General features: G+C 36.6%; 1 long non-coding RNA gene across 1 annotated transcript in view; it reads right to left on the bottom strand.

Annotated features, from left to right (window-relative positions):
- The window catches only part of LOC118010204, an 8664-nt gene extending 7604 nt beyond the window's left edge, over positions 1-1060 (bottom strand). The window contains exon 1 of the long non-coding RNA XR_004679152.1: positions 934-1060. This is a non-coding gene — a long non-coding RNA (uncharacterized LOC118010204). The remainder of the gene's footprint in view (positions 1-933) is intronic.
- Positions 1061-10718: the final 9658 nt, after the last annotated feature.

Raw genomic sequence — 10718 nt, 5'->3', positions numbered from 1 at the left:
TTAGCATAATGCACCTCAAGGTCCCTCCATGTTGTCATTTGCAGAATAGGATTTTCTTCCATTGCATGTATTTATAATATATATATATATGCATGTGGGTATATATCTATATATAGATAGATAGATACACACTGATACACATTACATACTTTCTTTATCCATTTATCTATCAGTGGACCCTTGGGTTGTTTCCATGTCTTGGCTTATGTGCTGTACTAAATGTGGGCAGGGGAGATACCTCTTCAAAATAGTGATTTCATTTCTTTTGGATATATATCTAAGAGTGGGATTGTTGGATCATATGGTAGCTCTATTTTTAGTTTTTTGGGAAACCCCCATACTCTTTTCCATAGTGGCTGCACCAACTTACACTCCCACCAATGGTGCACAAGGGATCCCTTTTCTCCACATCCTCGCCAACACCTGCTACCTGTTGTGTGTTTGCTAATTATCATTCTAATAGGTATGAAATGATATCCCATTGAGGTTTTGATTTGCATTTCCCTGATGATTAGTAATATTCTATATTATTTAAATAAATATATATATTAAAGAAGAATACGGAATATAAGCCTCCCCCCTTTTATTTAAGTAGGCTCCATGCCCAGCATGGAACCCAATGTGGGGCTTGACCTCATCACCCTGAGATCAAGACCTGAGCTGAAATCAAGAGTTGGATGCTTAACCAACTGAGCTACCCAGGCACCCTGGAGCAGAAGCCCTTCTAATTGTTAGATCCTTCCATCAAGAATCAAGATACCTTTTTTTTTCTTGACTAAAAATTATCTCCGTCAACACTTTAGCCAAAAGCTCAAGCTTCCTCTCTAATAATATTAAAGAATTTTAAGTTAGAAAGTTCTACAGAGGTCAGACAATTCTGTGTCCACTGAAGATTGATCAAATCTTTTAACCTGAGTTAAGTAAGTATCATACCTGCAGTCTGAATTTGGTCTTTTCTCATTCTTCTCATTCACACTTTGATATTGTGATAAAAGTTCTGGTTTTAAAGAGTCTGATGCTCCATCCCAAAGCCATATTCCAGGCTACTGTAGGGAAGAGAAACCAGTTCACAGAGTACATAATGAGTCCCTGAGTTATCAAGAGCTGGTTGTAATAACCTAAGAATAGCATGTAACTCACTTCCAAGTCGTTGGTGTTAGCTCTATAGTGCTGACAACAGGGAAGGTAAACAGTCAACACAGGGCTGTGACTCAGACAGAATACACGGTATGTTTATAGAAAGCCAAGTCTAGCTCTTTCTTTGTATCCCACATAGTTCCTCCTTATGGTGAGCTCCTTTTGAAGTCAATTAAAGCTCTGTGATAGAAATGCATTAAGAAACATGTAGAAGAAAACAATAAATGTGACAGTAAGTGGTTTAAACAACAATCATTTGGGGATAAAATCATTATGTCTAATTAGGAATCTATCTCAAATAATTTACTAACATCATGCAGGTGACAATTAGACTAAAGCTAGAGAATGGATGCCCAGGTGTTCTTTCTTTTTTACCAAGTTCTTTATATAATTACGTATATGTTATAAATATGCTTTTGTTTGATATTTATAATAAATTTTGAAATAACATGGAGGGTGCCTGGGTGGCTCAGTTGGTTAAGCGACTGCCTTCGGCTCAGGTCATGATCCTGGAGTCCCTGGATCGAGTCCCGCATCGGGCTCCCTGCTCAGCAGGGAGTCTGCTTCTCCCTCTGACCCTCCCCCCTCTCATGTGCTCTCTCTCATTCTCTCTCTCTCAAATAAATAAATAAAATCTTTAAAAAAAATTAAAAAAAAAAGAAAGAACATGGAAATATTTGATAATAAAAATGGAAAAATGTATCACATCACAGTTCCCATTTAAAGATACATGGATACATTTTAATTCTGTCCTTTTGCATTTCATTGTCTGCATTATTAAGCTTTCTTGTCCATTGCCCTAAAATATCACTTAAAATTAATTACAGCTGGCAAACAAATTTACTTACACTTGAAAATGTGAACAATTTGTATGATAATAGAATGTTGATCTTTTATTTGATTTAAAAACAAAATCTAAAATTCATAACCATATGCCATATGAAAAAATCCTAAAAGCTTTCACAGAGATAAATGAAAGGCAGTTAGAAGAATCATCCTGATGGCTGGACTTCTCAGCAGCAACACTGAGTGTTAGAAGGCAATGAGGCAGTGACTATAATGTTCTGAGTAGAATAATTTGAACCCAGCCTTTGATACGCAGCCAACTATCAACCATATGTAAAAGAAAATACATTTTAAGGTGTATGAGAACCCAGACAACTAACAGCTCACACACCCTATGTCAAAAAAGTTTATTTGAGGAGATACTCCAGGACAGGAAAAAAAAAAAAGTGAAAGAACATGAAAGGGAATGACAGGTGGCGCAAGAGAGGAGTGGCTGGGAAGACGACCCACAAAGGCTGGAAGGAAATTCAACTGAAGGACACTTTGAGATAGACTGAAGGACAGAGATGCCTGGAAGATTCTTCTTTGAGCAGCAGAATTTAAATGACCTCTTTCTCCACAGATGCAATATATGGCTTGAGTCTATAAAGCTGCGAATGCTACGTATGAACTGTCAATTTTTAAATCATCTGTATAAAAAGCAAAGTGATGTTAACTATCGTAATGGAACAAGATGTTGGAGTTACAAAATGGAGTAAGATGAATGTAATAAAATAACCATCGGAAAGAAACTAGGAAGTGAAAAGTAAAGAAGTGAAAAGAGTAAAGTGAACTTATTCCTAAGTTTTGTTTTGAGGGAGTCAATATTTTCTATGTGAAGGCAATACATCCAAAGCAGCGTTTTCAGTATTTTGTCTAAAGTCATAAGGCAAGTGAATGAGAAAAATACAATTATAACTCGCCAAAGTTTGGGGACCAAGTGAAACTGAGAGGCAGTGTTAATTATATTTCTCCTCCTTCTCTGGTAAAAACCAAGCAATGTGTAAAACAGATTAAGTCGAGAATAGAATTACCACAAAGCGATAATAACTGTCAGAAGAACCGAAAGCAAATGGACACCAGGGATTGCATCTGAGAAATGGGACAGTGCGGAGTGGTAGGGGAGGCTGAAGGCCCTTCCAAATTATTTTGTGCACACTTTTACTCTTGATTGATTTAACCGTGTCTAATGATTACTTTGAAATTTTAAGGATGAAATGAATAATACAACTTGTTCAAAACTCTGTGGTTTAGTCTGTAAATTTTACTCATTGACATTCCAAAAAAGAATTTAAGGAGACTCAGTTCCATGAGTTTGGGGTTTTATATTTATTAAAAGTTTTTTTCTTTCATCAGCAAAGCATTGAATTTGTTTTGCTTTGGACATCTCGAGTATATGAGACGTCAAAGGGGAAACGTCCTTAAAACAAATACCTGGTTATTATAAGGTGGCTATAAGGTGCCACGTTCCTGATTTAGGAGCTGTCAGAGAATGACCCCCTCATTGCCCTCCCCCACCGCCAGCACTCCTGCGCGGAGCAGAAGGAAGACCAACGCTGGATGACACATGCCTAAGTCTTCCCATGCAGGATATGCCAACATTCCTCATTATTCTGGACCATTCCCACTATTATTCTCTACTAACATTTGCCCTTTTCATGTTGAAATCCTGAAGAATGTTCTCTTCAGCTCACACTGTAAAAGTCATTCTTGGATTCCTTCTACAAAACTTTTCTGAATAATGTTAGAGGCTTCCAACTGCAGGTTCGGAATCCCTGAGCCGTGTGTCATTTGCAAAAGTACACAGACTGAGAACACTTGAACGCATGAAGGGTGCTACATATGTGAAGGTCTGCGGAATGACTCATGTGTATAACACTGCCACACAGCCACAGTTCTGGGGAGGGAACAGCCTTTCTCAAAACAGGAGGGAACAAAGCAGGATGTCATCAAGGATCCCGTGCAGAGGTGCGCCACCGGATGCCTGGGCTTCGGTTTCCCGTCTGTTTCCATGGCTCCTAACAAAGAAAAGAGGAAACAGAAGAAGAGTATTTGTTGCTCTAAGAATGAGCCATCATGTGTGTCTGAAGAGTTAGATCTCTTTCATCCTAACTTTAAGACTGCTGAGAGTGGCCCAGTCAGCTCATAGACAGGGCGCTGTCAACAGCTAGTCCCCAGCTCCTGATTAGATGCAGGCCTTTGCAAATGCTGTTCACCTTGCCTGGAACACGGCAATTCTCCTCACCCCACTCCCACAATAAACTTATATACACCATCACCTACTTGTCATCCTACCAGTTCGACCCATCCATCCCCGATGTCATTTCCCCCAGGAAGGCTTGCTGGATCTCCCAAGTCTGTGTTACCTACGTTCCCACACTATGTCGATCTCAGGGTATCATGTCACTTCCTTAGTCATTTCCTCAGGCCACCTATCACAGGGCATTGTCATTATCTGCTTCTCATCTGTATCTGTTTTGGTACTATAAGCTGTTTAAAGGACTGTCTTGTTCATTTTTGGATTCCTAGAGCTTATCACAGTGTCTGGGATATAGTAGGTAACATATAACAATATGTAATATATAGTAACACTTAACAGGTGATAGATGTGCAATGGGTGAATGAATAACCTGTAGGCTCAGGACACCATCATGGACATTCTTGGAGGACAAACTTGACTTTCAGAGGTGTTCTGACCAAACTTGCCCAGTGAGGTGGAAATCCAGATGTCAGTTTAGTAATTTACAGTAAGAATGATGGTTGTCGAGGTGCCTGGTTGCAGGAATTTCTTCAGCCTGCAGTGACTTTGGACAACTAGGAAGGGTGACAACTTCTAATCAGGAAGTTGCAAGAGCATTAAGGTGAGATGAGATGAGTGAGATGGATAGATCTATTTTTTCACTAATGAGGTGCCAGCAACCAGAATGAAAGAGATGGACTCCTTGAGCCCAAGAAGATCTTTTCTGGGAATGTGTTTGGATGGACAAAGCCAACTTTAACCTTCTTAGATCTCACTTCTGATTGGCACATTTGTCCTTTAATTTTATGAAAACAGTCAATGTCTTGTAGGTCTATGAGCCATTTTGATCTTTTAGACTTATTTCACATATATCTCTGTTCTCTTCACATCACATATCTGCTCTATTAGTTATTATAAACTCAGAGGTCAATTTATTTCTAGGTTCTTTTACATTATGGTATCATCAGCATTTGAGTTTATCAAGGAATCAGTTTCCATTTTAAAAATGTTTGATAAGCACCTGCGGTACGCCTAATGCTGTGCTAGCCATTACATGTAATAGGAATTAAATGCATGGGCTTTGGGTCAAAGTGACGTAGGTTTGGATCCCACCTCTATGAAATAAACATGTGACCTCGAGCAAGTTATTTGAACCCTCGATTTCCTCATCTGTTACATGGGGATGGTAACATTTATTTAAAGGATTTTATGAAGGTCAAATGAGGTGACTCTCAATAAATGTTAACTAAATTATATGATAATGTTTACAATTTAAAAGTACTCATTTCTGTCAGAGGTCCCTCTTACTGTAAAGGAAAGGGAAACCCAAATTAAAAGTTTCAGAATTAGTAATCAATTATGAGGGTTTTTTTTTTAAGTGTTTAAAAAACATTTAATGGATTTCTGTTCTTATCTCAGGTACTGTATACAATAATATATAATATTATTTACTGAAAACATCCAACATATATAAAGTTATGCTAGGAATTAAGGGTGATGAACAGCTGAAGAGAATACATCCCTTCTCCTATTCTTGCAAATTATCCATGTTGGATATAGTTAATTCTCATTCTAGGTAGATTTTCAAGTATCTGTTTCACTTAATTCGGTAATCATATTAAATTAATCACTACACAGTTTTCTTATGTGAAAAAAATCATTTAAAAATGATACAAGTTCATTCAAAATGTTACTTTGGCAACTGTGAAATAAAGATAGTAACTTGATGTTCTTGACTTGTTTACTAAGCACTTTCATTTGTTCCTTTAACTAACACTGATTGAGCTCTTAACCTCCTTCAAGCAGAGTTCTAGCTGAGAAAGAGAAAAGCAGCCCCTGACATCCAGAAGCTGGTCTAGGACTATCACCTTGGCCTTGATGTTCTCCTGTTGAACATAAACAATTTCACAGAACAACATCAGACAAGGCCACTCGGTGGTCATGATGGATTATGGTAAAAGCAAGACCAGTCCATAATTATGTCTGAGCACAGACAAAACACAAACATTGTCCAAGCCACAACAGTGACCAAATCTCTTGACTAGTATGGGTGACTGCTGATTCTCTAATAATTATAGCTTTAGCCATTCTACTTCTATAAGAGATCGATTAAGATACCCAATGGTAAAATTATGCCCATGTCTCATGGTATCCAATCCAGAGCAAAATATCGTTCCTTCAACCCTCCCCCAAATTACCTAATACAAGCTCAAATTCTGTATGTCCTTTCTCACACTTAATCCACAATATCTCTTCCTGAGAAACCCACAGTTCCCCAGGGTGTACATTCTTCCTCACTGCGACTTGTCCAGCTGTGGTCCTGGTGGTCTTTGGCTGGAGGGCATTGACATAAAAGGGACTATCATAACAAGTACAAAGGAGTTGAATGATTAACGGATCATTTAGTATTGTGCCCAGCTGCATATATCAGAAAACCTTAAACAATAGCCTGCTTAAAAAAGACAAGGTTTCTTTCTATATAAAAGAACTTTGCAGGTAAAGAATATAGGTGATGTCAGGGATTTGGACTCTTTCTGTCTTTCTCTTCCGCCATTCTAGCACATGCCTTCCAGATTCAGGGGTGGTTCATGGTCCATTATGACTGCTGGAGATGCAGCTAAGTGTCCATAGTCCAGGCCACTGGAAAGGAGTAAAGGGAGAGGGATGATGGGAGTGTCTCCTACCTTCATCAGCTCCCTTCAAGAAGTCTTCCAAGAAAGCCTACACATCACTTCTGCTTACAACTCACCAGACCTCACCGGTAGAACTAAGTCACATGGCCAGCATTATCTTCAAGGAAACCTAGGAAATTCTATGTTTAGCTGGGCTCATTGCCAGTCTGAATACTACTACCAGGGTTCTACTAAGGGAAAATGATGAGAATGGATGTTAAGTAGAATTTATGATGAAATTATTGACGTAGTAATTTGGATTGAAAAAATAGCTCTCTCTTTTACTTTGGTGTCAATTGGGTTAGTTTATGGTGAAAAAGAAATTTCACTTACAAGCCATGTATTTACAGCAGAAATGGCCCGGTTCTGGAGGAAATTATGGTATGACGACATTACACGGCAGGAAATTATCAGACAGCTAATAAAGGAAAAGAAAAGAAAAGTGAGGTAAGGATCATTCTACATAGATTTTAGATGTTTAAAAACAAGAAACGCTCAGGGGGCCTGGGTGGAACAGTCGGTTAAGCACCCAATTCTTGGTTTCAGCTTAGGTCATGATCTCAGGGTTGTGAGAGTGAGTCCCATGTCAGAGTCTGCTTGAGATTCTCTCTCCCTCCGCCCCTCCCACTCATGCTCTCCCTCTCTCTTTCTAAAATAAATAAATAAATCATTAAAAAAAAACAACAAATGCTCTAGAAATGTCATATTCTTGGAATCAGCAGTGTAAGCTATTTGAAACAAGGCCTTAAAGTAACAGAGCTCACTCTTGTTGCCTCATCATTCCAAAATTTTTGAATTCTTACAGACTTATCTGCCACAGTAAGCAGAGGTTCTCAAGTTATGAAATCAGTATTTCAATAAATATCAAATTAAATCAAATAAATATAAAAAAATCAATTAAATATAAATATATTTATAAATAAATATAAATCTCTGTCCGCAAATATGCACTGGAAAATTTTTATTGCAATGCCTCGTACTTTCCTCATTGGTCTCAATATGAACAACAACAACAACAACAATAATAACCCATAACGTATTTTGAATAATCATGAAAGGTCAGATACTGTTCCAAGTATTTTACATGCATCATTTAAACCTCACAAGAACTCTATGATTTAGTTACTGTTACTATCATCATCTCTATTTTTAGAGATGAGAAACTAGAGCCATAAAGTATTTAATTTATCCTAGTTGGTAAGGGGAAGAGCTGTATTAAAATCCAGTAGTCTCAACCTCACATGCTAAGGCCTTAACCACCTCACTCTATCTTCTCCCCCCGTGGGGCAAAGGACAGCACAGACTTGGGTACAATTTACCAGGGTACAAAAGGTGGGGGGGGGGGTGCTGGGAAGCACAGGGCCAAGTGATCATTTTCTTTCAAAAGTGACATCCTTCCTGGAAAAACTGATGTAATTGATTATAGAAATCATGTGAAGTCAATTTTCTTAGGAAATCATCTTGCCTAGATTGGGGTTTTTAACTTAAAAAAAATAGAAGAAATACCCAATCTTTGTACATATATTAGGACTCCAGGTAAGCAATTATTTCTTCAACCAAAGATAAACATTGTTAACACTTTTCATATATTCTCAGAATGTTTCTATGCACACATATCTGCATATACACATTCATATATAATATGTACATAAATATTTATAAATACATTATTAAGAGTTTCACACTGTACATACTGTTTTGTTAATGTTTTACCTAACAGTTATCATACGTTTTAAATGTTAATAATATATGTTTATAAAATTTTCCTTTCTTTTCTTGTTTTACTCTTAAAAATAATGGAGTCTTTAAAAATGTAGACTTGCTCTTATATGGTTCTCTTTCCTCCTGTGCACGTGTGCTTCTGTGTGTGTGTTACACTTCAAAAATCTATGAATGCGGAAATAAAGTTAGACTTTCAGGTTTTTCCCAGGAAAATGCCATTGAAAGTAAGCATTTTGTGCAGATTGAAATACTGTTGTAAGGAAAATAAAAATGAAGCATATTTCGTAAATCAGGATAAGCATATCCTCAAATGTCCAAATTGGGCAAACGTATAAACACAAGAATTTGTAAAAATTCTTATATCCTTCACTTTGTGATGGTTAAAATAACTTTAAAAGTACAAGCTGCATGGCTTTTCCCAAAGACATAATTTTAGGCAAAATATGTCTTCAAAGTTTTTATTTTTTTCTATTTCAATACATGTAAGAATCTTACTAAACACCATTTTTGAGATAGGGACATTTGACCAAATTTATATTTCTTTAAAAATTTTTTCTATGATAGCTCTCCCTCACCATTACGTCAGGATTGGCTCAGGCCAGTTCTACTGTCGAAAAGCCAAGTATTTCTGTAGACTCACACAAGGTCATGCTTGGGAATCCCGAAATCACCTAGCAATTTGATATTAAAAGTATGTTGTTGCAATGTCTCAAGATAACATCTTGAGAAGTGACCAAAATTAATGATTTTTGGAATTCCTATGGAAGGAAACAAAGCTAGGAGTGAAATTACATCTGCATATGGCAAAATCATTTGGGGGTACATAAATACAGGTTTAAGACAAAAATACTGATTTCAGGGTCCTGGCTGGCTCAGTCAGAGGGCAGTCTTGATCTCGAGGTTGTGAGTTCGAGCCCCACGTGGGGTAGAGAGATTACTTAAATAAATAAAACTAAAATCTATCTAGCTATATCTATAGATACAGATAGAGATAGAGATTCCAGGAAGAATACTGAGGGACACACTTCATGTTTATAAAATTTATAACTGTATTTTGAATGTACCTTTTTCTATGAGTTCTACATGTGTCTGTTCTTCTTCATATGAACTTACAATTTTTTGTTTTTTAATTCTGGCCATGTAATTTCAGCACACACATGCAAAGAGCTCTGGGAAGCATGGCTTCCAAAGGCCAGTTTCTCTGTGGCTTAACCTATCCTTACTTAGGACAGGCTGTACAGGGGTGGTTTATTCAACTAATTAGTAATTTCTTCACCTTTGAAATTTAAAAATGGCTATTCTCATTGAACTTGAAACAAAAACTTGTTGTGTTCATGGGAAAATAGAGCAAAATCTATATATAGCCCAGCTTTGCTAAAAATATAGGAACATTTAAAGAAACTATTTAAATTCATAACAAGAATACATCAACTATGGATCATTGATAATAGGATCATGTAATTCTTAGAGGTATGCATATGCTGTCAATTTTTAAGTAACAATAGGGCAATTAGGAACATTCAGCAGCTATGAAAAAGTGGTCTTCATACAATATTGAATGTACAATAACTGGAGTGATAAATTATAAAATAAAATACAAGAAAATTAAAAAAAAGAAATGCACTAAAGATTAAGCATATACAAAATGTTTTTGGAAATAACTAAAAAGATCAAGGATATAATTATTTAATGACTATAACTGGTAGTCCGTAAAAATCTTTCATAGTGCTCTGACTACTTCAACCATCCGACTTCAATTTATTAATTTCTAAAATAATAAAGTGCCAAATATTAATCTGAAATCCTAAATTCATAAAGAACTAATAGAATACTAAAATTTGACATGCTTCTTAATTCAGTGTATGAGGGGGGCAGACACCCTGTTTTCTGATCTTACTACATTCAGACTGAAGGTAGTGAGATTCTACAGATAATTTGGTATAGATATGATTCCATTTATGTGACAAATTGGTTTCTGAAAATGATACGCAAAGTGGGTTTTTTTTTCACATGTTCAGATGTGTTTTTATTACACTAGTTTCATATTTAAAGGAATTTTTATTTGAATCAGTTTGTAACATGAGTTCCTCAGAGATAAATGTCTTCATTACACTTACTCATAT

This window comes from Mirounga leonina, unplaced genomic scaffold, assembly GCF_011800145.1.
Source record: "Mirounga leonina isolate KUSES-001 unplaced genomic scaffold, KU_Mleo_1.0 Mir_129, whole genome shotgun sequence".
NCBI lineage: Eukaryota > Metazoa > Chordata > Mammalia > Carnivora > Phocidae > Mirounga > Mirounga leonina.
This window is presented reverse-complemented; position numbering and strand designations above follow the sequence as displayed.